Consider the following 27,276-nt stretch of genomic DNA (forward strand, 5'->3'; position numbering starts at 1 on the left):
TATATATGAACCCATAAGAAACGAAATTGAAAAATCTCAACTGTTTTCTCCCTTTTTTTATGAGTGAAAACATCATTTTCGTCTTTGTTTACATTTTTTCAATGATCACCAGCACCCGTCAGGACTGAATCACCAGCACAGTACGTTCTCTCGCAGGACAACCATACCCACCGTGAATGTACATATATCGGGTACTAGCACCATTAAGTCTTGTTAAAATACTGATCTCCACAATTCTAGCAATTTAGTTAAATTTTAGACGGTTTTCGTGTTAAATGAAAGTTGCAGCATTCGTGTTCATCCTTAATATTGAATTGTAAGTTGTATTTTATGATAATACATAACATATATAAAGGTTGCGGATGAACATGGACAGTTTCATTTTTGACAAAAAACATCTGAAAAGTGACATTTTTCTACATATTTGGTAGACTTTTCATTTTTGAGCTTGGAATTGGATCGTTTTTAATGACTAAATCAGTTAAAATCTTTCACATATACTAATTGATTCCAATGAAATAGACACTTTAGTGTTTAAAAAGTGGTCAAAATCATGCATCTCACAGAACACTTAAGTTTGATTGGCAGAATCAAGTCCATGGCTGATGAAAAATGAAGATGGAGATATTTGAATGTTGTAAAAACAGCAATCCTATTTCACAAATTTCTTTTCAGTGGACCTGTTTAAAACAGCTCATAGTGACAACCCTATCTTGATAGACAGAACAGAACCAGTAGCTGGCCATGTTTTAGACGGAGAAGTTATGGATGAAGACCTGAAGTATCAGTCTGATAGCAGTAAAGTGTGTGCTCAGTGGAATGGATTCTATGATCCTGAGTCAGGGTTAATCGAGTAAGGAATCAGCAGTATAAGAAAAGTTCTATTTTAACATGGATTATTGAAAATCAATTTTTTTTTTTTTGGCAAATAATCATTTATTTGCTATTTCCTTTTATTTTCAGTGACATTTATCATACTCTTTAATGATAAAAGATACTATTTTTTTAGATTTGGACAATGCTCAATGCAAGCCCTGAATCAAAGTTCCCTCTTCAGCGTTTTGTTTTATTATTTTTATCGAAAGTATATATAAATTTGAAATCAGAACTTTAACAGAATCTGTAATTTGATCATTCACTTTTATTTCAGATATAGATGGGGAGTAGGAACAGAGCCCGGACAAGATGATATCGTACCATTTAAAAATAAAACATTTTCCCGTGATGTGAAGGATTCCTGTGCTGACATACAACTTCAACACAACAAGACATATTACTCCACTGTTTTAGCTAAAAATAGTGCACTGAATCCTAAAACTGTGAAGGGATATTCTAATGGAGGTAATTTGTACAAATGTTTTTCGAATTATGCAGAAATAGAAAAGATAATAGTTATCTGGGTGTATGCTCATCATCAGTTTAAGTAAACAGACGTTGTTCCCATCTTTGTTACATTAAACTCTCAGTTCTTTTAGTTATTTACTGACATACTGGGTTCATCTGACCTTGACCTCATGTCTTAAATCAGTGATCCATGTTAAAATCCTGTAATTAGGTCCATTTTTCAGGTTGATGATTGGAGTTTTAAATACCCTTGACCGACTATACAGCCCTTGCAGGTCGGTGCAACTATATTTGGTAAATGAAATAATTGCAAAGTGTATTTGTGTGTCTGGTAGTTGGTATTTCACCTTGACCTCATTTTATGGTTCATTGTTCAACCATATAATCTTGATTTCATTTCGTGGTTAAAAAGATCAATGTTGAGTTTCGTGGTTAGGTCTGTTCTATAAGCAAAGATTTAACAAATTTTGTTATATCGAATTATTCTAAGGTGTTTTTGTTCTGTTTTCAGTACAACCTTTATCTAAACTACTTTCAAAATAAAATTAAAATTAATAAGTTAATATATGCAAATATTAAACATTAACTATTATTAAAAACATATGTCTGTATATTGTAGTACTTATTGACACCACAGCACCTGTTAAAGGATGGATTGTGGATGGGAATACTGGAAAGTACCATGACATGAACTTTTCTTCAGAGACAGCTGAGGTCGCCTCAATGTGGGGAGGATTTAGTGACCCAGAAAGTGGAATTGTCTCTTACAACCTAGACGTTTATATAAACAACAAACTCTCACAAACATTCCACAATGGACTTAAGACAGAGTTTGTGGATAACTCACTGAGTATGAAACATGGCGACCATGTTTATGTCAAACTGACAGCTAAAAATGGAGCTGACATTTCTACCGTCATCAGATCAGATGGTTTCATTATTGACCAAACTCCACCCATTGTCAAATACCTGTATGACACAGAAGATGGAAAACACTATCAAAGTAATGGGACAAGCCTCAATCTGAAATGGGAGTTTGACGATCCTCAATCTGGGATGAAGGAGTATCGTTACTATATTGAGGACTTTCACCAAGGTCAAGGACAGAAGTTTTATCCAATAGGACAAGATTACATCACACTCCCTATAATAAAGAACAATATCACAGCCAATGTAGTTCTCTCTAACTTAAATCTTCTGAGTGGACACAAGTATTCAGTGATGGTTGTGGCCATTAACCATGCAGATATGCCAACTTCTCAGGAATCTACTGGTGTTATGATAGATACTACACCTCCTGTTCTAGATAAGGTAAAATAGGTTGAATTTAAAAAGATTAAACTGTGAGAGATAGGGATAATTGTGAACTAACAGTTAGAAATGATATTTTTTTTGTAGAGGCAGATAGTTTGCCTTGCAATATATTAATCATATACTGCAGTGAATATGAATTAACTGCAATGAGATGATAAAGTTAAAAATTTGAATAAACTTTCAAAAATGTTTACTCAAGTTTTCAAATTTAACATACATTTTCATTTTGCACCAGCATGACTTGAAACTTTAAATAGTACATATGTTCATTCTGAACGGATGTTTTGAAAATAAATGCTGACTTAAAAATAATGTTTTGATCCGTCTAATTTGTTTATCTATCTGTTTACCAAATCATGGAAATTGGATAAAACTAGATGTATGTGGTGTCTTATAAATACATATTCTTGTTCATTAAAAGTATTTGTATGCCACTTGACAAATTCTATAACATGTTGTCCTTACTTTCCAGATTCACCTTGGACTTCAGACAGCTCCTCAGGAAATAAGTGATAATAAACGCTTCATTGAACATGACGATCAACATAGCATAACCTTGACCTGGAAGTCACATGATTCCGAAAGCAGCATTATCAAAAGTTATGTAGCCGTTGGTACTTCTTATGGTGATACATCCGTAACCAATGGTTTCCTGGAGTTTGGAGCAGAATCAAAGGCCATCCTTAATGACCTTAATCTTAAACCAGCTGCTGGAAATGATTCTGTGTATTACTACGTTCAGGTCCAAGTTGAAAATGGTGCTGGAGTGTTCTCAGAAATAAAGAATTTATCATTACCAATCATAGTTCTGAAGGATAACATTCCAGGTCAAGTTTTTGATGGTAGGAATGACCTTGAGGATGCTGACTTTACCATTGACAGAACTTCAGTGGGCATGTCCTTTGTTGGTTTTGAAAGTGAACAATGTAGCATTGTTGGATATGAATGGGCGATTGGCAGCCAGCCATTTTATTATGATGTCCTTCCGTTCACTAGATATGGAATAGTTCTAGTTAATGATACCCATGGCAGAGGTCAGATCCATACAGAACTTTATGAGGGATCAACTTATTATATAACAGTTAGGGCACAGACTGGACATCGCTGTAAAGAGGAATATATCCTGTCATGCTCCGATGGTTTCTCATTAGATACTACCCCGCCTGACATTAGAATGATCAGTTTTGGAAAGGAAAAGATCAATTCAGAAACCATCACAACAAGTTTGTATCAGAATAGAACAGATTCACTTGACTTCAGATGGGAGTCTAAGGATGCTTTTGGCATTGATAAGAATTGGTGGTCTATTGGTTCTCTTCCCGGGAAACATGACATTCACCCAGTAACCGTGACTAAGGACAATTATATACCAGCAGGATCAGTCTCCTTCAAACATGGACAGACATTCTTCCTGAATACTGGTGCCATAGATAAAGCAGGGAACCAGAGAGTTGTATCTTCTCCCTCCATAACTGTAGATACCACCCTACCAGAGATCTTAGATTTGAGATGTACGGGACATATATCAGTTCTCAGGTCTCTTGTGGACTGTAAATGGGAGATGATCAGGGAATATGAAAGTACCATAAAGAATTTCACTGTTGGAGTTGGATCTGAAGAAACAAAGACAGACATGTCCCTTTTTCACAAGCAGGATACAAATAAACGTTCATGGACCAGAGATTTATTGACTAGAATTAAGAACAATAATCTTACAGAAATATACATCATCTTCAAGTTAGAAAATGTACTTGGAATGGCTAAAACTTTACCATATAAGGTCATAGTAGATAGAAGTATACCCATTGGTGGAAAAGTTGACATTGTGACCAGTATTGACTTGGATGAACCAATCATGAAGCAGTTTTGTCAGATCCCTCCTAGCTTTATTGAATTCACAGTGAAAGGATGGCAGGATGATGAATCAGGCATTGAGAGGTAATTTATACTATCGACTGTATAATTGGAAGAATATATAAGTGAATGTTAATTACAGATTAGGGGGATCTAAAATAATTACTTGTTATCAAAATTATGTTTGTGAGGACTTGAGCACACAGTAATAATATTTTCAACTGAAAAGTAATTATTTTATTGTTCGATTTCAGGTATGAAGCAGCTATTGGAGCATATGGAAGGACAACAAATATCCAAGATTTCTCTTCAATTGTTGTTAAAGACAAAGTTTTGATCCCCTACTTAAATATGGAGGATGGCAGTGATGTAACAGTAACAGTAAGAGCTTTTAACCAGGCTGGATTATATAATCAGGTGACCTCTGACCCTGTGATTATTAGTCTGGTACCTCAGTTATCTGTAATTGATGGTACCAGTCTTAAAGATGAGGACTACCAGACGTCACTGAATGTTATTCAAGGTTACTGGAAGTATTCAGACAGATGTAAGATAAAATCTGCAGAATGGTCTATTGAGGACATTGAAGGAAATGTATTACAGGATTACCTCCCCTTGTCTGCAGCTAATTCTCATTTCTACTCAGATGTCATGAATCTGACCAATGGCTTTACTTACATTAATATTATCAGAACAGTTGATGCTCTAAATAGGACAAGAGTTGCTAGGTCTGATGGGATAGCTGTAAAGATAGAACCACCCATTCCAGGGACAGTTAGGGATGGGGAGAGAGATGATTTAACTTATCAAGAATCTATTTATGAATTATTTGTTAACTGGGATCCTTTTGGAGATGCCAAGTCTCGTGATCCAACACAGAAGATCAGAAAGTATGAAGTTGCTATAGGAACTGACAGAAGATATGCTAAAACCAGGAGCAATGTACACTACTTTGTTGATGTTGGACTGAACACCTCATATTCATTCAAAAACATGAATTTAACTGCCAAAACTGTAACCTATTATATGACAGTAAGAGGCTACAGTAATGCTGGCAGTTACCAGGAAGAAAGCTCTAATGGAATCAAAGTAGGCTACCATGATGAGATATTTCCTGGATTGGTAGAGTATAGTACAGTACAATCTTACACTGATAAACTGTATGTATCTTGGAGTGGATTCCAAGCTGATATGGGCATCGATCAATTCAGAGTTGGTGTTTCTACATTTAAACCTATACAACTGCCTAATATAACACTTAACTGTAAACAGTATGGACAATACATTCCTGACTTTGATGTGGTTCCTCTACATTATGTTGGCATTGATACCTTCACTGAGATGAAGAATTTGACCTTAATTCATGGTCATCAGTATTATGTTGCAGTAATAGCCACTGATTCTACACAAAGATGTATCGGATCTTATGGTCCCTCCCTAATGATAGATGCCACGCCCCCTTCAGCTGGAGAATTATATCTGCCTGGTGGAGAAGGTCCAAATATTGCATATGTTTTTGATTCAGAGAGAATGGAAATATCCTGGACTGAATTTATGGACCCAGAAAGTTCTGTACACAAGTATGAAGTCAAACTGTATTCTGGAACTACATGTTATGATGAAGGAAAATTCCCAGAAGATGGCGTTAGTAGTAGTTATTCTGTTATGAGATCGACTGATGTCACCAGTGACCTTCAAACTGAATTTTACGATTTAAGACTCAGCCAAGGGTTCACCTATAAAATTACTCTTACAGCTATAAATGGAGCTGGACTGAAGACAACAGTCAGGTCACCTCCAGTAAGGTTAGATATAACACCACCTATTCCTGGGGCTGTCAAAATGGGAACAGATTGGAAATCTGACATAACCTTCCAATCTTCTACAAACAAGATGGAGGGAATGATTGGGATAGCTCATACTAAGAAGGCATCAGAATGTCCAAGACAAGTTCAAGTCTTCCCAGAATTCCATTCACCAGTACAGTTAGAACCAATAGGATTAGACTTTGATTCAGAATGTGTAGTGCAGAAAGACGACACATTATCCTTGTTTATTCGCCATGATGATCAATTACAGCATATTATAAAAGGAGGTGTAAAATTATCCTCTCAGAAGATCCTAGAGGGTAACTATAGTACCATACTGAAAGCTGCATCTGGGAACCAGATGGTTACTAGCTGGTTCCTGGCTTCTGATTTTGAAAGTGTGTTCTCCGACTTTGTTTTCAGTCCCCCAGATAATGATAGCAATGTAGTGATGGAAGGTATTGGAAACTCCATAGCTGTCCCTACAATGACCAGTACAACTAAAGGCAAGATGTTGGCAGCAGTGACCACTGACTCTACAGACTTAATGGCTGACGATCTGATGACAGAGAATATAACAGATGACAGATTAAAAAACACCACTGAAGACTATAAGAATGTCACTGATTTCATAACTTCAACCTTGAATCCAATAATCACTAACCAAATAAAAACAACCAAAGGTCATGGGAACATACAACTAAATGGCTCAAATGACCCTGGTACTAAACTTCTTGATCACTATGGTGTTGGCTTTCACATTCCTGGGTACCAGTTTAATGGGAAATGGTATGGCTTCATATGGATAAGAGACAAGTATAAAACAATCACACGACAAGTTGAAGTGAAGTTTGACCCTACTGTGACTTATAACAACTTTATTGTCAATCTGGAAAAAGTCACAACTCCTATTACTACAACTTGGAGTATACAGGTTTTTCTGAATGGAGAAACTATGGCTCAGTTTAATGGGATACAGTTCAAGGACATTGGTGTGTCTGGACTGTATACTTGGAATAAGGATAATTATTTTCCTCCAATAGAAAACATAATGGATCCTTTCGTTGGAAAAGCTATTATAACAAGTCTAAAAATACCATTGCCTAAAGTTGAAAGTATGAAATGTGTGTATGGAGCCGCATTTTATGACGGAGAAAGTCAAATAAAGGAATTATGGGTCGGAATATCAGATTCTACAAACAACACAGATTCTGTTGCTCCAATGACTCTGTATAAAACATTTTGTATTCAGTGTTCATCAGGTTGTAACATTGGGTGTGAAAAGTCATGTACAGAAAAACACACAGAAGATTTCCAGATAATTGATATTGTTGTTAGAAACCTGTCACTTACAGCAGCTACAGTGGAGAAGTCAAACTACAGTTCTACTGACGGTAATCAATTCAATGCCACCACATACTATTACAATGTCAAAACTGTTAACTTTGCTGGACAGGAAACTGTGGTTCAATCAAAGGGAATTATGGTAGATACAACTCCTCCAGACTTACAGTACGTTAGATGTGTGGATCCCTCTAACTCCATGGAAGAACCGACTATATACCAGGGTACTAACAGTAGTATGGGAGCTTACTGGGAATGTAGTGAAGATGTGGGAGACATTGTGGATTATATTATACAAATTGGAACAGAAGCAGGTAGGATGTTTAAGTTATCTCCCCCTGAAACATTGTGGTCTATATCATACAAATTGGAACAGAAGCAGGTTGGATTTTTAAGTTATCTCCCCCTCAAACAGTGGGGATTATATCATATAAATTGGAACAGAAGCAGGTAGGATGTTTAAGTTATCTCCCCCTGTAACATTGTGGATTATATCATATAAATTGGAACAGAAGCAGGTAAGATGTTTAAGTTATCTCCCCCTCAAACAGTGGGGATTATATCATATAAATTGGAACAGAAGCAGGTTGGATTTTTAAGTTATCTCCCCCTCAAACAGTGGGGATTATATCATATAAATTGGAACAGAAGCAGGTAGGATTTTTAAGTTATCTCCCCTGAAACATTGTGGATTATATCATACAAATTGGAACAGAAGCAGGTAAGATGTTTAAGTTATCTCCCCTGAAACATTGTGGATGATATCATACAAATTGGAACAGAAGCAGGTTGGATGTTTATATGTAAGTTATCTCACCTGAAACATTATGAATTATATCATACAAATCGGAACAGCTAGAAGCAGGTAGGATGTATAAGTTATCTCCACCTGAAACATTGTGGGTTATATCTTATAAATTGGAACAGAAGCAGGTAGGATGTAAAAGTTATCTCACCTGAAACATTATGAATTATATCATACAAATCGGAACAGCTAGAAGCAGGTAGGATGTATAAGTTATCTCCCCCTGAAACATTGTGGATTATATCTTATAAATTGGAACAGAAGCAGGTAGGATGTTTTTGGAAGGGTTAAAGTAAAGACTTTACAATTAGTATTAATTTGTTACCTCTCTACCATGGTATTGGCAGTAAGGAGTAAGACTCGTTGGTTTGGAGTCAGAATAAGTCCAGTGAGATAGGGACATTTTTTTTTCTGCAGATTTACTTTGTGATCTAATACAATTGAAATCTGGCTCAGCATATCTGTCTTTTACAAACTAGGGTTAATATTTATATTACATTAACATTACTTGTCTTGAATATGCATTTAATTTGTTATTGGACTTAAGCAGTCATTCATAATTACCGATAAACATCTAGAATTAATATCATACATAGTAAGTTTATTTTGCAGGTAAATCTGACATTAAGCATGTTGTTGACTGTAGTTTATATCAAACTTATTTTGCAGGTAAATCCGACATCAAGCCACCTGTTTCTGTAGGATTCAGTAAGAAGATTAAGGTAGATGGACTGAGAGGTAAACTCCTGCATGACCATATCTATTATCTCACAGTGACAGCTGTTAACTCCGCCGGCCTGACGTCCCAGGAGTCCTGTAATGTTACCGTGGAGATCATGCCACCAGATGTCAGTAATGTCACCTTGTCATACATGTACAGTGATGATGTCGTAGATGATACCATATTTACAGCAGAAGAGCACGATATTGGTTTGGAATGGGAGGGAGGCAAAAAGGATGTGGCTTTTTATGGTAATTATAAGTATTATATCTTTTTACTTTATATATGTTAGTGCGTTTTATTATGAATGCTGAATTAAGATTTATTTAATGATACATTGTGTAGATGAATATGTAATGGTGTAAATTTTACAACTCATTGTACCAGGAAAATTGTCATCAAAGTTTGCTCTGCTTCTGGGTTTTTATGGAGTGATAATTTATCCTTAAGGATAGCATGCTGCGACAAGGCAGGTAAATTAATAAAATTTCATAAATACATTACTTAATTTAAATGATTATGAATTTCACATTACCGTAATTGGCTGTGTATACTGCACACTGATATACCTAAAATATATATAGATGGTAATAGATAATGCGCATTAAACACAATTTTAAACAAGACCTTGTACTAAACATGGTCAAATGTGGTATACTGAATGGATCAAAAGTTCAGCAGTGCAAAATGAGGAATAATTCAAGCTTAATTTTACTTCATTTTTTAGAATGGGAGATAGGATCTGAGCCATGTACAGATGATGTCTTCCCCAGAATTATTTAGATTCCTCTTAACTACAAGTTTTATTTTGCAGAATGGGAGATAGGATCTGAGCCAGGTACAGATGATGTCTTCCCCAGAATTATTTAGATTCCTATTAACTACAAGTTTTATTTTGCAGTATGGGAAATAGGATCTGAGCCAGGTACAGATGATGTCTTCCCCAGAATTATTTAGATTCCTCTTAACTACAAGTTTTATTTTGCAGAATGGGAGATAGGATCTGAGCCAGGTACAGATGATGTCTTCCCCAGAATTATTTAGATTCCTATTAACTACAAGTTTTATTTTGTAGAATGGGAAATAGGATCTGAGCCAGGAACAGATGATGTCTTCCCCAGAATTATTTAGATTCCTATTAACTACAAGTTTTATTTTGTAGAATGGGAAATAGGATCTTCCCCAGGTACAGATGATGTCTTCCCCAGAATTATTTAGATTCCTATTAACTACAAGTTTTATTTTGTAGAATGGGAAATAGGATCTGAGCCAGGTACAGATGATGTCTTCCTCAGAATTATTTAGATTCCTATTAACTACAAGTTTTATTTTGCAGAATGGGAAATAGGATCTGAGCCAGGAACAGATGATGTCTTCCCCAGAATTATTTAGATTCCTATTAACTACAAGTTTTATTTTGCAGAATGGGAGATAGGATCTGAGCCAGGTACAGATGATGTCTTCCTCAGAATTATTTAGATTCCTATTAACTACAAGTTTTATTTTGTAGAATGGGAAATAGGATCTGAGCCAGGAACAGATGATGTCTTCCCCAGAATTATTTAGATTCCTATTAACTACAAGTTTTATTTTGCAGAATGGGAGATAGGATCTTCCCCAGGAACAGATGATGTCTTCCCCAGAATTATTTAGATTCCTATTAACTACAAGTTTTATTTTGCAGAATGGGAAATAGGATCTGAGCCAGGAACAGATGATGTCTTCCCCAGAATTATTTAGATTCCTATTAACTACAAGTTTTATTTTGCAGAATGGGAGATAGGATCTTCCCCAGGAACAGATGATGTCTTCCCCAGAATTATTTAGATTCCTATTAACTACAAGTTTTATTTTGCAGAATGGGAGATAGGATCTTCCCCAGGAACAGATGATGTCTTCCCCAGAATTATTTAGATTCCTATTAACTACAAGTTTTATTTTGCAGAATGGGAAATAGGATCTGAGCCAGGAACAGATGATGTCTTCCCCAGAATTATTTAGATTCCTATTAACTACAAGTTTTATTTTGCAGAATGGGAGATAGGATCTTCCCCAGGAACAGATGATGTCTTCCCCAGAATTATTTAGATTCCTATTAACTACAAGTTTTATTTTGCAGAATGGGAAATAGGATCTGAGCCAGGAACAGATGATGTCTTCCCCAGAATTATTTAGATTCCAATTAACTACAAGTTTTATTTTGCAGAATGGGAAATAGGATCTGATCCAGGTACAGATGATGTCTTCCCCAGAATTATTTAGATTCCTATTAACTACAAGTTTTATTTATAGAATGGGAGATAGGATCTGAGCCAGGAACAGATGATGTCTTCCCCAGAATTATTTAGATTCCTATTAACTACAAGTTTTATTTTGTAGAATGGGAAATAGGATCTGAGCCAGGAACAGATGATGTCTTCCCTAGAATTATTTAGATTCCAATTAACTACAAGTTTTATTTTGTAGAATGGGAAATAGGATCTGAGCTAGGTACAGATGATGTCTTCCCTAGAATTATTTAGATTCCTATTAACTACAAGTTTTATTTTGCAGAATGGGAGATAGGATCTGAGCCAGGTACAGATGATGTCTTCCCCAGAATTATTTAGATTCCAATTAACTACAAGTTTTATTTTGCAGAATGGGAAATAGGATCTGAGCCAGGAACAGATGATGTCTTCCCCAGAATTATTTAGATTCCAATTAACTACAAGTTTTATTTTGCAGAATGGGAAATAGGATCTGAGCTAGGTACAGATGATGTCTTCTCCAGAATTATTTAGATTCCAATTAACTACAAGTTTTATTTTGTAGAATGGGAAATAGGATCTGAGCCAGGTACAGATGATGTCTTCCCCAGAATTATGGTTGGTATCACAGAATCTAAGAAAGCCTTCATCAGAGATGGTAAACTTTGGATTGATGAGACTCCACTTAATGCTTCAGTTGGAGAATTTGCAAACACAACCTGGAATAATGAGACAATGAAGGCTGCTAAAATGAACACCTTCTTTAACCTGGAGCCTGGTAAATGTGTCTATGTGACATTGTATGCTGTAGGGAGATCTCATCTGTCATCAACTATTTACTCGAACCCATTGTGTGTGAAACGTAAGTATTGAATATCATATGTAAATAAAATTTTCTTTGCATTTTTACCTCGCATGGCCAAGTTAGTGTTTTTCATCACAAGGGGACCCAGGTCATGCCATTTAGTAAATTTTACAATTATCTTCCCCTCCACAACTTCTGGGCTAAATTTAACAATCATCATTGGTTTATCTAGTTTTAAAATGTGGCCTCCTACCAAGCAAGATGGCTGACATGGCTAGAAATTGAACATAGGGGTAAAATGCAAGTTTTGTCTATTATTTTGTAAAACTTTATAAACAGAGAAAATAATTTCAAGAACATTTTAAATAAATATTGATAAACTTATATTTAAATCTGATTTTGTTGCTTGTTTCAGGCACTGGAGATTCTGATTTGGAACTTGGAACTCCTGACAAAAGAAAACGTAAAAGTAGCAAGCTTCATGGAGAAATAAAGTTACAAGATACTACAACCAAAGTATCTGCTGATATTATTATCAAAGGTATGGTAGTAATATAGATTTATATCAGTTTAACACCTTAATTTGTCAGTAAAAATAAAAGCTATTGCTCCTGTGTAGGAAATGTAGATTGAGATTAAAACTATTTATTGTCTCTATGTCTAAAGCTTATGAGGTATTATGATGATAGTCTTTATTCTTGAAAGAAAAAAAAAAAAATTATAGATTCAATATATCATTATACAGATATGACTTCAGATCACTTTGAATCTTGTATTTTAATAAATTTTTAATAAATATTTGTTCAAGGGCCCCAAAAAAATTGGCCTAGATATCAGATGGTGTGGTATGTATGCAAAGGAGAGAACTCTTTATCCAATGGACAATTTGTAAAAGTAACCAAGTAATGGTCAAAGTATGGTCTTCGACATAGCTCACTCGTAACAGCAAGATCTAAAGAGCCCCAAAATTACTAGTGTAAAATATTTCAAACAGGAAAACCAAAGGTCTAATCTATATAAACCACATCAACAAACAACAACTACTGAACATCAGGTTCCTGACTTAGGACTAACATACATTCTCCTCATAACTTGATTAGAATTTGGCAGATTCTGACCTTTATTCTTAACTTATCAAACTATTAAAGACCTTCAAAGTCTTCCTGGTTGGCACATATATCACTACTTCCTCTGTGAAAAAGAGGCTGGTCTGGCTCCATTTGACAGATATAAACTGTATATAAGTAAAATTGATTATTTGATAGTGTCCAATGAAATTTAAATAAAGTGTATATGTAACGGTTTATTTTTTCCTCTGTGATATTTTCTCCTGAGGATAATTTGTCACGGTAAATTTTTTCCAGGCATGGTATTTCATAGGTAGAATTTTTCCAGAGGAGTGAAAATCTATCTGTGTTATGCGGATAGTATGTACCGGTATATCTTTGCCGTATCATATTTCACAAAACCTTGTGAAATATAGTCCCACTAACTAGTATGTAACTTACCCGCAATCAATATATACCTGACATTAATTATAAAATGTTTCACAAAGGTAAAACAAATTTGCATAATTTATCAAAGGGGGGTAATTATGAGCAATTTATATCTTAAAGATATTACAATGTAATATAATATATTCCTGAATCTTTTTCATAGTGAAATTTTTCCTTGAATCATATTTTTTATATATTCATTTATATAACAAGATGACTTACAACATGATTTTTTAATAAGACAGATAACATTTCACAGGTAAATACTATCCAGCTGTTAAAATTGCTTTTGTTCCAATATATTGTTATGCTATAATTTATCTGATTTCCATATAATCAACAACAACATCTTTGTCTCCAGACTATTTAAATATTAAAAATATTATCATAATCAAATTCTTCCATTACTGTTAACAGTAGTAATGCAACTATATTTCTACCTTTACGTTTTAATTTATATTTGTACTGAGATCTGAAAACAACTCACTTTTACATGTATTTCACTTACCTTATTTAATCATGATATTATTTCACAATTACAAATTAATCTTTGAAATTATTTCTGGTTTTCTTTCTTATGTTTAATGATAATTTTCTTTTTAAACGAATGATATTTACTAGATTTTTTTCAGGATTTTTTCAATGATAATTGTGAAATAATTCCCATTATAATACATTTTTTTTTACAAAATAGGTTTAATTCAAATACACTATTATTATTTCATACTATTTGTAAAGGATACGTCGTTTTTTCTAATAACTATTCAATAAGTGAACTACCCAGATAGAATTTCACGGCAAAGGAAAAAATATCCCAGGGAAATATTTTCCTCCGGATAAAAAAATAACAACAACTACTGTTACATTTTTTTCTCCGGATCAAATTTCACCCGGATATAATTTTGCTTTACATATACAAGTTTAACTCTGCCTTAAAACTGTTTTCAGGTGTCAATCATAATGACAATGCTTGAGCAAACATTAATACAAAAGAAGCAAGCAAGCAAACCATACCTTTAACTTACTAGCATAAGGTTAATTAACAGATGTAAATATTTTTTTCTTTGGGTTCTTATTTAAGGTGTGTGAATTGTTTTAGGTACAAATTTGACCATATTGGCAGGAATATTAATCAAACAAACAGCTGACTACAGAACTGCAGCCTCAGCAAATTATACTAGATATCTTATATCTAGATATCTTATAGACCTTCATACTATATATATTGTATATTGTTTTAGGTATAAATGTGACCATATTGGCAGGAATATTGAACCAGACAGATGTAACAGCAGATTATGGAACTGCAGCCTCAGCTAAATATACTAGATATCTTATAGACCCTCAAACTAGACAGAATGATACATCTAGATTTCTTAGACATCGGTTAGTTAGATGTTTGTTTATTCCTAAAAAACTACTTAAAAAATAAAATATCAAAATACCAAACTCCAATGAAAATTCAAAACAGAAAATTCCTTATAGAATGGAAAGCTCAAACATATAAAATGAAGGCAAACATTACTGTGAACTTCCTGACTTGGTACAAGTTACTGGTATTTGCGACCATCAAATAACCAATTGATGTCATCAGAGCTTAAAATACAATACTGTTATCTCCAGTCTATAATGAAACAAACAGAAAACAACTTTAAATAAATTTAAAATCTGTCATATGTTGTCTGCGCTTGTGTGAAAGTTTTCAAGGCATCAACTGAGAAATGATGCCATGATAATAGGTGACATTATACATTCAAAATAAATGTTACAAGCGATTTTGCATTATAATGTTGGTTAGTATCATAAGAAAACAGACTAACATGAAAGCTGTTTATTTAATTCCAGACTGAAGCAGTATGCTGGATTGATGTTTTACTTATCACCATCAACTTCAGTCGAAAGCTTGACAGAAATCAGTATCAATGTAAAGTTTGACAGCAGTTTATTTGATACAAACACAGAAATTCCTGTCCTAGTTTATTGGGATAACTGTAAGTCACATTTATATGTTTGACAAAGTTGAGTTTGGATCTTTATGAAATACTTTCCACTAGACTTTCAGCAAAAAACAATAAAGTAATCAAATGACTCACAACAACAAAAAGTAGTGCTTGTGTACATTTTTAGCTCACCTGGCCCAGAGGGCCAAGTGAGCTTTTCTCATCACTTGGCGTCCGGCGTCCGTCGTCGTCCGTCGTCGTCCTGTGTTAACTTTTACAAAAATCTTCTCCTCTGAAACTACTAGGCCAAATTTAACCAAACTTAGCCACAATCATCATTGGGGTATCTAGTTTAAAAATTGTGTCCGGTGACCCCGCCAACTAACCAAGATGGCCGCCATGGCTATAAATAGAACATAGGGGTAAAATGCAGTTTTTGGCTTATAACTCAAAAACCAAAGCATTTAGGGCAAATCTGACATGGGGTAATATTGTTAATCAGGTAAAGATCTATCTGCCCTGAAATTTTCAGATGAATCTTATATTCCGTTGTTAGGTTGCTGCCCCTGAATTGGTAATTTTAAGGAAATTTTGTTGTTTTTGGTTATTATCTTGAATATTATTTTAGATAGAGATAAACTGTAAAAAGCAATAATGTTCAGCAAAGTAAGATCTACAAATAAGTCAACATGACCAAAATGATCAGTTGACACTTTAGGAGTTATTGCCCTTTATAGTCAATTTTTAACCATTTTTCGTAAATCTTAGTAATCTTTTAGAAAAATCTTCTCCGCTGAAACTGCTGGGCCAAATTATTTGAAACTTGGCCACAATCATCATTGGGGTATCTAGTTTAAAAATTGTGTCCGGTGACCCCGCCAACTAACCAAGATGACCGCCATGGCTATAAATAGAACATAGGGGTAAAATGCAGTTTTTGGCTTATAACTCAAAAACCAAAGCATTTAGAGCAAATCTGACATGAGTAAAATTGTTAATCAGGCTAAGATCTATCTGCCCTGAAATTTTCAGATGAATTGGACAACCTGTTTTTGGGTTGCGGCTCCTGAATTGGTAATTTTAAGGAAATTTTGCTGTTTTTGGTTATTATATTGAATATTATTATAGATATAGGTAAACTGTAAACAGCAATAATGTTCAGCAAGGTCAGATTTACAAATAAGTCAACATGACCAAAATGGTCAGTTGACCTCTTTAGGAGTTATTGCCCTTTAAAGTCAATTTTTAACCATTTTTCGTAAATTTTATATATCTTTTACTAAAATCTTCTTCTCTGAAACTGCTGTGCCAAATTGATCCAAACTTGGCCGCAATCATCTTTGGGGTTTCTTGTTTAAAAAATGTGTCCGGTGACCTGGCCATCAAACCAAGATGGCCGCCACGGCTAAAAATAGAACATAGGGGTAAAATGCAGTTTTTGGCTTATAACTCAAAAACCAAATAATTTAGAGAAAATCTGACATGAAGTAAAATTGTTAATCAGGTCAAGATCTATCTGCCCTGAAATTTTCAGATGAATTGGACAACCTGTTTTTGGGTTGCGGCCCCTAAATTGGTAATTTTAAGGAAATTTTGCTGTTTTTGGTTATTATATTGAATATTATTATAGATATAGGCAAAGTAAGATCTACAAATAAGTCAACTTGAACGAAATGGTCAATTGACCCCTGTAGGAGTTATTGACCTTTGTAGTCAATTTTCAATCTGCTTCCTTTGTTTAATATTCACATAGACCAAGGTGAGCGACACAGGCTCTTTAGAGCCTCTAGTTTTTCAATATGAAAAATGTGTTCCTTGGTACATATGTTTATAAAAGTTAGGATATCAAACCATTTTTAACCGGATTTTTGTGACAAAAATGTCGGTTATTGATTTTGGGATGCTCGGCAGGCGGGCGGGCGGCAATCAAATGTTGTCCGTGCAGTAACTCATGAACTGTTCAACCAAAGCTTTTAAAATTTTAATATGTTGTTACTGACAACTAAATGAAGGTCAAGTTAAATAGTGGCGATTTTGACTTTTACCGTTCAGGAGTTATGGTTCTTGAAAGATTGAAAAATAGCGTTTCCAGTCGTGTCCATGCATTTACAAATGAACTGTTCTACCAAAGCTTCCCAAATTTTAATATGTTGTTACTGGTGACGAAATGGAGGTCAAGTTCAAAAATGACGATTCTGACTTTTACCGTTCAGGAGTTATGGTTCTTGAAAGATTGAAAAATGGTGTTTCCAGTCATGTCCGTGCATTTTCTCATGAACCATTCAACCAAAGCTTTTCAAATTCTAATATGTTGTTACTGATGACAAAATAGAGGTCAAGTTCAATAATGATGATTTTGACTTTTACTGTTCAGTAGTTATGGTTCTTGAACAGTCAGGGGCGTTACTTAAACAAGTTATTTTTTTTAATTACTTATATAAGTATTTTTTTATTTTAAAAATATTAAAATTACTTAATAGAGTTATTTTAATTTTCAATAGATACATAGACTTAATGTAGTTTTCATGATTTTAAACAACATTTTATATCATAAAATAAAGAATTTATCAGATTTGAGAGGAGTATAGAGATAAAGGGTTACTTTGAAAATAATGACAAAAATATTACTTGAATAAGTTATTTTAAACATTTTTGAAAAAAATAGCAATTACACTTATCTAAGGCACATATGTAATTGATTTAGGTTACAAATTATAAATAACCTCAGGTCTTATTTAATTCACAAGTATCTATCTATTTATATCAGTCTACCTTCAAGATTTTAGAGGAAAATGATGATTTAATAGTCCCAAGAGACCAATCTTTGACCCAGAAGCGTCGGTATGAAAGAAAAGTGCGTTGGAAAGTTAATTAGTGTTTCTAAAGAATTAGTTTTTATATATCAAGGGAAAAATAACCAGATAACCATGAAAATTATTTAAAGGTAGTAAAATCTGTATTCTTGGACACCTATAAAAATAATATTCAGAAAAATAACTTATATAAGTTATATTTAAATAAGCCTCGTTTTCAACATTACTTGTATAGGTAATTTTAATTGTTACTTGTTTAAGTAATGCCCCTGACTGTTGAAAGATTGTAAAATAGCATTTCCAGTCGTGTCTGTGCATTTAAGCATGAAGTGTTCTACCAAAGCTTCACAAATTTTAATATGTTGATACTGATGACTTAATGGAGGTCAAGTTCAATAATGGCGATTTTGACTTTTACCGTTCAGGAGTTATGGTTCTTGAAAGATTGAAAAATTGAGTTTCCAGTCGTGTCCTTGCATTTACACATGAACTGTTCTACCAAAGCTTCCCAAATTTTAATATGTTGTTACTGGTGACAAAATGGAGGTCAAGTTCAATAATGACAATTTCTACTTTTACTGTTCAGGAGTTATGGTTCTTGAAAGTTTGAAAAATGGTGTTTCAAGTCGTGTCCGTGCATTTTCTCATGAACCATTCTACCAAAGCTTTTCAAATTTCAATATGTTGTTACTGATGACAAAATAGAGGTCAAGTTCAATAATGGTGATTTTGACTTTTACTGTTCAGTAGTTATGGTTCTTGAAAGATCGTAAAATAGCATTTCCAGTCGTGTCTGTGCATTTAAGCATGAACTGTGCTACCAAAGCTTCACAAATTTTAATATGTTGTAACTGATGACTAAATGGAGGTCAAGTTCAATAATGACGATTTTGACTTTTACCTTTCAGGAGTTATGGTTCTTGAAAGATTGAAAAATTGTGTTTCCAGTCGTGTCTGTGCATTTTCTCATGAACCATTCAACCAAAGCTTTTCAAATTTTAATATGTTGTTACTGATGACAAAATAGAGGTCAAGTTCAATAATGACGATTTTGACTTTTACTGTTCAGGAGTTATGGTTCTTGAAAGATCGTAAAATGGTGTTTCCATTCACGTTGTTGCATTTACTCACGGACCATTCAATCTAAGCTTTTAAAATTTTAATATGTTGATACTGATGACAAAATAGAGGTCAAGTTTGATATTGACGATATTCACTTTCACCAATCATCAGTAATGGTTCTTGTGATATTGCCAGTACACAAATAAATGCTAATATATCCGGTTTGCTGTCGTTGTGACAGCCTCTTGCTCCTATTAGATTTTTAAGATCTCTTGATATACCTTAAAGATGTTTCACATGATTTGGGACAACTCAACTTTATTTGCATTTTAAGACTTTATATTTTGTTTTTTTGGCAGTTGAAGAATCATGGAAGCACCCTACTGACACTTGTTATGATGTAGAAGATAAAACAGACTTTGTCAATAAAGTGTTCACTACACAGGTAGGTAGATAGTCTACATAATAATAAGTTTATCCATCTCCACATCTTATTTCCTAACATTCTAAATCACACATACCACTACATTGGCCTTCAAACATATACTTATTTTCTTTGGAAAATAAAGACTATATATATTTTTTTTTATGAAATCCATCATTTTTTTTTTTTAAAAAAATAGTGGAAAGCTTGAAAAGACTTGAACTTCCTTCTCTAATCATTTTTTTTCTTTTTATCAATCTAGGCATGTAAAGAAGTATTCTCAAAGACAACAAATGGACCTTCAATGAGGAAGAAAAGATCTGTACCCACCAGTGTACCTTTACCCAGAATGTGGTCATTAATGGTGATGTCCAGGAGAGCACCCAACACACCTCCTTGTATCACTACATCAGAACTATTTGTGAGTGAAGACATGGATGACCTCCAGGACAAGAATGGACAGAGAGGTATACAGTATGAAGACAGTGAAGCAGATGATGTAGAATTCACGATTCTTCAGCCACCACTTCATGGACAAGCCAACATTACATCTGATGGGACAATTTATTATCTTCCAGATAGGAATTATAATGGAGTTGACTTTATCATTGTTAAAGTAGTAGAAACAGGACTATTGCCCCCATTCCATCCACTGTCTGCTACCAGAAATATAACAATTAACATTACCCCTATAAATGATGCTCCAGTGCTTTTGCCGTTTGAGGCAGAATTAATATTTGAAGAAGTAGAAATTCCTGGCAAAGGTTTGAAATCAGTTCAAATTTTATTGGATGGAAATCTTACAAAGAAGTATGATTTGGGACTTGTGACTTTCATGGATGTTGATTTTGTCGATCCTTTAATTAATGAAATAAACTACACAATGAGAATAAACAATACTATACTCAATAACTTTACCTTTGAACCTGTTGAGTTTTATGGCATGCTTAAAAAGAAATTAAAGCTGAGTCTTTCAGTTGATAGAACATTTTATGGAAGAACAGTGTTTACAGCCAGAGGATATGATCAAGCCAGATACACAACCAAAAATCTAGAGGTCAATGTTTACATCTTAATTGCACCCTGTGTCCATGGTAACTGCCTAAACAGAACCTTGACTGATTGTGATGACATTGAACGAGCCTCCAGTTTTGAGAAATATTCCTGTAAATGTGACGGAGGTTACACTGATGAGTGGTGTCAGACAGATATAAACGAGTGTGATCCTAATCCTTGTTCTGTATTCTATGATTGTGAGGATTTGATTGGGTACCAGAAATGTAACTTGAATGTTGTCAAAACGATTTTGTTGACCTTTGCAGTTTTACTGACTCTGGTGATGTGTTTCATGTTAATCAGGCGCTACTACAAGAAGAAACGACCCAACAAAATAGACCCTGGATCTAATACATGGTATGTTTTGAGTCATTAGGTATCAGGTATTGAGTTAGGTCTTGAGATTCCAAGGGACAGGTAAAAGAGGTGCCATCACTGTGGCATCACATGAGTTAGAACTGTTATAATAAAAGTAATTTTCATGAAAAAAAATAATGTGGCTGTGTGAGCAAATTTCTAATCGTTCCTAAAATTATAATCATGAACCACCACTTTTACTAAGAGGTGTACATTTTTGGTTTTTGATGTTGTTGCCTCTCTTTTTAGCTCACCTGGCCCGAGTTCATTATAGATAGAGATAATTGAAAGCAGCAAGAATGTTTAGTAAAGTAAGATCTACAAACACATCACTACACCAAAACACAATTTTGTCATGAATCTATTTGTGTCCTTTGTTAAATATTCACATAGACCAAGGTGAGCGACACAGGCTCTTTAAAGCCTCTAGTTTAAATATGATAACATATATTTTGTAAATAGTCACCCTTTGTCATTTAAACTTTAACCAATTTTTAGAAAATTGTTTTTTGCTTGGAACATGTTTTGCTTGGAACATCGTCTACCTCACATCCTTTCTCTCATCTGTATAAATATTGTTTTATTATTCATTCAGATATGAGAAAGGTACAATTAAAATCTAACTCAGAAGCAAGTGTAGATAATGGTATAATTAGTTACCAAAGGTACAAGGATTTTAATTTAATATTTCAGACGAAGTTGAAGTTCATTCAAATGTTTAAAACAATGAGGTATTAGAATTAAAGGTGAAGATAGCAATTGCATAGGATAGGAAAATGCACAATGTTTAAATCCTTGCATTTAGCTTTTAGTTGCCACACAGTCATCTCCTTTTTTCTATACCAGGCTATTTTTAATTTCTAAGGGATGCATCACTTTGCAGTTTATTCATGATTCTAATTTATTTTCAGGAGTTTTGGTAGTGAGGTCCTTGGTCAAAAGAAAGGGAGATTTATAAGGCCATCATATGCAAGTTCAACTGAAGACCTTGTCCCCTCACATACTGTCAAAGATATTAATGGTGGCTGTGGAAAAGATCTTATTCCCCCATGTACTGCTCGAGAGATTAATGTTGGCATTGGTAGAGATCATATCCGACAAAGTGCTGCTCAAGAAATTAATGTTGGCATTGGTGAATCAATTGTTGAGAAAGCAGACAGCAAGACAAAGAACAGCCCTGAAACTGCAGACAGAATTGTGTTGATGACCGAGAAAACCATGGACAGATTTACTAAAACACTGGAACCTATCATTACATCAAACATTGGTGGAAAAGCTCCACACCACAAGTCGTTGATAATGAAGAATGGTGAAAATGATAGAGACACACAATCAAACTATGGATTCTCCAGATATCTCGTTAACAGCAGTCATGAGAAATCTGGGCAAATGGAGATGCTTCCACCTCTTAAAGTTCCTTCAAATATGCGAACCAAAGATGACCAAGCTATAGAAATAAGTTTCAGGATAGCAGACGACAAACCATCAGATGGTAACTAACCACTGAAGACTTGCATATATTGCTTGATAATATTTAACAACGAACGATAAAGATACATGATAATCAAACGACTCTAAATATTTTTCCCACTGATACATTTATATTATGTTCATAAAGAAATAAAGTAGATTTAGATGCATTACATATGAATATCATTTATTGAAGCATTATACAGTTGATTCCTTTGACATATGGATAGAGATCTGCTGGCGGCATTAGCTAAGTTAACTTCTTAAAAGCTTAATATTTCAGAACGTAGAAGGCCAGGATCTTTCCAATAGATATAGGGAAATTTGATACGAGTGCCAATGAGACAATTCTCCATCCAAATTACAATTTACAAAAGTAAACCATTATAGGTCAAGGTATTGTCTTCAACACTGAATCTAGGTTTCCACCAAACAGCAAACTATAAAGGGCCCCAAAAAATTACTAATGTAAAACTATTCAAACCAGAAAACCAATGATCTAATCTATATTAAAAATGAGAAACAAGAAACAAATCAACAAACGACAACCAGTGTACTTCAGATTCCAGACTTGGGACAGATGCAAAGACTTGCAGCAGTTTTAAACATTTTAATGGTACCAAACCTTCACCCTTATCTGAAACAATGTGTAACATCACAACATAGAAACTTTGTATATAGATTCCTTATGTTATGAAGGTTCCATCTGTCATATGTCCATTGTCCTTGACCTCATTTTCATAGTTAAGTGACTACTTGATAAACAAGATTGTTTCCCTATTACACAGATGCCCTATCTGCACTATTATTATCTATTTTAAGTAGACAGTGGAAAGAAGGTAAGATTTCTAATTTGACATTTAAATTAGAAAGATCATATCATAGGTACCATAAGTACTAAGTTTCGAGTTGATTAGACTTCAACTTCATCAAAAACAACATCCATCTTTAACCTGAAGCGGGACAGACGGACGGACGGACAGACAGATGAAGGCACACACAAACCAGAAAACATCATGCCTATAAATTGGACATAAACTAGTTAGATTTGTCTCTAATTAAGAGTTATATGATAACTATATTTGGTATGCGAATATTTTGCAAGGTTATCATGCCGGTCTGACCGTTTTCATTTGACCTCGATCACATTTCATGGGTCAGCATGCAGTTAACAGTAAAATTTTCGTGGTTAAGTCCATATCGCTGATACTAAAATCAATAAATAGGTCTACTATATTTTGTATATGGAATGATTGTAAGTTGAATCTGTCCATCTGGGATGCGTCAGCTGATTTTGACCTCATTTTTATGGTTCAGTTAATGTTAAGTTTTTGTGTTTTGAGCTGTTCTTATTCTAAATGCAATAGATCAACTATTTGGTGTATGAAATTTTGTATGATTATATTATGTTTCCTGGTCTTCGTCTGTTCGTTAGTCTGACTGTCCAACTCAAGGTTAAAGTTTTTGGTCGAGGTAGTTTTTAATGAAGTTGAAGTCCAATCAACTTAAAATTTAGCACACATGTTCCCTCTGATAATAATATGATCTTTCTAATTTTAGTGCCAAATTAGATTTTTTCCCCAATTTCACGGTCCACTGGCCATAGAAAATGATAGTGCGAGTGGGGCATCTGTGTACTGGGAACACCTTCTTGTTTCAATATAAATGTAAGTCTGGAGCTTATTATTTGACCTTGATCTCATTTTTACGATGCACTGCTCATTGTTGATTTTTAATTGATTTTTGGTCTGTTTTTCTTACATTTTTAGCAGAAGGTCAAATAAATTTGATGTATGGCTTGATTGTAAGGTGTGAGCGGTGTGAGTGTCTGTCTGGAAATTATCATCTGACCGTGACTTCATATTAATGGTTCATAATGGTCAATCTTCAGTTTTTCTGGTTTAGTTTGTCTTTTAGTGACCGTAAAAGGTCAACTTTATTCAAAGCATGTTATGATTATAAGGTGTATACATGTCAATCTGTCAGGATTCACCAAAGTTTAGAGTGACATTCCCCCTTAACTTTTGGCACTTAGCAGATAATCTGGTTCATGGTTATTAATTCAATTCAAAAGAGTTAATTTAGTTGGTCGTATTATTAAAAAAAAAAGACAGAATAAATCATGGCCATGTTATTTGCGATTCTAATATAACAGCTCAAGAAAGATATTTGTTCATTTCTGACATATGTCAGACGAAGGTAATGGTGCTTCCTCGAACAATAAGCAAGGAGCTTAAGTCTGAGTTAAGAGTTAACAAATCGTGTTGTAGGATTGATCAGCTGTATTGTAAGTCGGTACAAACTACCACGTTTTTTTGCAGATGAGTATGTTTAGACCTACTCATTAAGGCAGGATAATTCTACGTTCGACAATACATTATACAATATTTTCCTGTGGTACCACAGCAACGATTGTTTTCTATATTAATTTTCTCTTGTTTACCACATCGACAGGATCGTTACCAGTAATAGTTTTGAATTATTCTATCCTCCGAATACCGGGGCAGTGTTTTTCACGTCATGGCATATCGTCAGTGTGGGGTCGTTTTCCTCCTTCACTCTCATCCCATTACAGGAACTTTTGTTACTTCTGTAATCAGAAGAACACCAACTTGCCAATATTACCGATGCCGGCGGTTTGTATTGAATTATTTCAATCTTTTATCAAAATTTAGGAGATGTGGATTGATTGCCTATGATACAACTCAACTGTGTAAAGAACGTTGGTTACAGTGTAAGCAATCATGGGTAACTATACAACCTTTAACAATGAGCAAACCCCTTACCACATGTAGCCGGTGGTATTCCAAACGGTATTTCTTGAATTATTTGAATCTTTAATTTGATATTATAAATGTACATTCTTTGCGTCGGAATGTTGGCATGACACGGGTTATGTTCTTCTCATATACGTTATGATGGTATGATACTAAACCCCTAACGGGAAGGATTGTGCCTGATGTCCATATGATGAAATCATAATCTTTCAGTCAGTTTAATTGAAGTCCGGAGCTGGCATGTCAGTTAACTGCTAGTGGTCTGTGTTATTTATGTATTATTGTCATTTTGTTTATTTTCTTTGGTTACATCTTCTGACATCAGACTCGGACTTCTCTTGAACTGAATTTTAATGTGTGTATTGTTATGCGTTTACTTTTCTACATTGGTTAGAGGTATAGGGGGAGGGTTGAGATCACACAAACATGTTTAACCCCGCCGCATTTTTGCGCCTGTCCCAAGTCAGGAGCCTCTGGCCTTTGTTAGTCTTGTATTATTTTAATTTTAGTTTCTTGTGTACAATTTGGAAATTAGTACGGCGTTCATTATCACTGAACTAGTATATATTTGTTTACGGGCCAGCTGAAGGACGCCTCCGGGTGCGGGAATATCTCGCTACATTGAAGACCTGTTGGTGACCTGCTGTTGTTTTTTTATTTGGTCGGGTTGTTGTCTCTTTGACACATTCCCCATTTCCATTCTCAATTTTATTACAACATGTAAACCACAGAATAACAACTGACACCTACCATGAATTAATGACACCACAACGAAATTATAACCTGTGCGTCACATGAATGTACCTTATTTTTATGATGTTTATTTTATCTGAAATTGACCGATGGGTTGAAATAGAATATAAGATAGGGATTTAGTTTGCAAGGGTGTTTGTTATTTTTGGTATTTTCTAACCACAACAAGAATATTTGATTGGAATTGTGTGTGTAATTTATTGTGTAATTATTTGTATTTTTCAAACCATGTCGACTTATCTTCAAAAACAAAGCTATATAGAAAATAAGCAATAGGTCAACTTTGTTCAGTTTATGGTATGTTTGTAAGGTGAACAAGTCTGTCTGTCTGTCATGTATACACTGATTTTAATCGCATTTTCATGGGTCATTAGTGAAATAAAGTTTTTACGGTTTGGTCTGTTTCTTGTATACTAAAAGTAATGGGTCAACTATGTTCGATGTATGGAATAATTTTAAGGTGTACATGTGTTTCTGGCCCCTTAGTTTAGACTTTTTTAGACATTTCTAAGTACAAATGTACCAATATTCCCGCAGCTCTTGCATATGGGGTATATATCTCCCATTTGAAAACACATTCCAGAGCTTGCATATCTGATTATGTTTTTTTCACGGAGGGTTGCTACTTAAAAGGAAGCTATTGAACAAGGAGTTCCAAGTTGTAACGTTAAAATCATTCCTTCGAAACTTTGGTTGAACATTACGGAATACCTGCCTCACAGATGACGAGGGATATATGTTTCAATTTTTGTCACCACAACCACGTGTTCTTTTCCTGGAATTACGTCATACTTAATTCGAATTATAAATTGCAAAATTAATTGTAAATTAACTTGCATGATGAACATGACTGGTGCCACATGTGGATCACCTGAGATAACCCC

The 27,276-nt window shown here is 34.4% G+C and overlaps 1 pseudogene; it reads left to right on the plus strand.

The window, feature by feature from the left end:
- Positions 1-22,955, plus strand: part of LOC134727464 (uncharacterized) — a 42,640-nt pseudogene extending 19,685 nt beyond the window's left edge.
- Positions 22,956-27,276: the final 4,321 nt, after the last annotated feature.

The sequence above is a fragment of the Mytilus trossulus genome, chromosome 8 (assembly GCF_036588685.1).
Source record: "Mytilus trossulus isolate FHL-02 chromosome 8, PNRI_Mtr1.1.1.hap1, whole genome shotgun sequence".
In the NCBI taxonomy this organism is placed as follows: Eukaryota; Metazoa; Mollusca; class Bivalvia; order Mytilida; family Mytilidae; genus Mytilus; species Mytilus trossulus.